The sequence below is a fragment of the Buceros rhinoceros genome, unplaced genomic scaffold (assembly GCF_000710305.1).
Source record: "Buceros rhinoceros silvestris isolate BGI_N320 unplaced genomic scaffold, ASM71030v1 scaffold41922, whole genome shotgun sequence".
NCBI classification, from domain to species: Eukaryota; Metazoa; Chordata; class Aves; order Bucerotiformes; family Bucerotidae; genus Buceros; species Buceros rhinoceros.
This window is the reverse complement of record NW_010401382.1, coordinates 2438-2967: the sequence shown is the minus strand read 5'-3', so window position 1 is coordinate 2967 and position 530 is coordinate 2438.

The following is a 530-nucleotide window of genomic DNA, read 5'->3' as shown; positions in this document are numbered from 1 at the left end:
CCTGCAGCCCAGAGCTTTCCCTGCTCGCTGCCTCTGCAAAAGTAGTGGATTTTTCCCTGCTCTCTTCTTCCTGTGCAGCCTCTCCCGTCCCTGGGGCTGCCCGTGTCCCTTTGCTCTGGCCGCCGGCGCGGTGTGAGCCAGCGCTGAGATGCCCCGTCCCATCCTCACCCAGACGCTCTTGCCCCGGTGAAGGGAAGTGACTGCGCCCCACGTGCTGCTGGGCCAGGCAGTTTTCTGAAGACTACAGAGAGTTTTCTAGTCAGGAAAACAGGTTTTTGGGCTGTTTTGGGAAGTGAGGAAGCATTTGGAGTAGAGTTTGATATTGTGGCGGTGTGAGCCAGCGCTGAGATGCCCCGTCCCATCCTCACCCAGACGCTCTTGCCCCGGTGAAGGGAAGTGACTGCGCCCCACGTGCTGCTGGGCCAGGCAGTTTTCTGAAGACTACAGAGAGTTTTCTAGTCAGGAAAACAGGTTTTTGGGCTGTTTTGGGAAGTGAGGAAGCATTTGGAGTAGAGTTTGATATTGTGGCT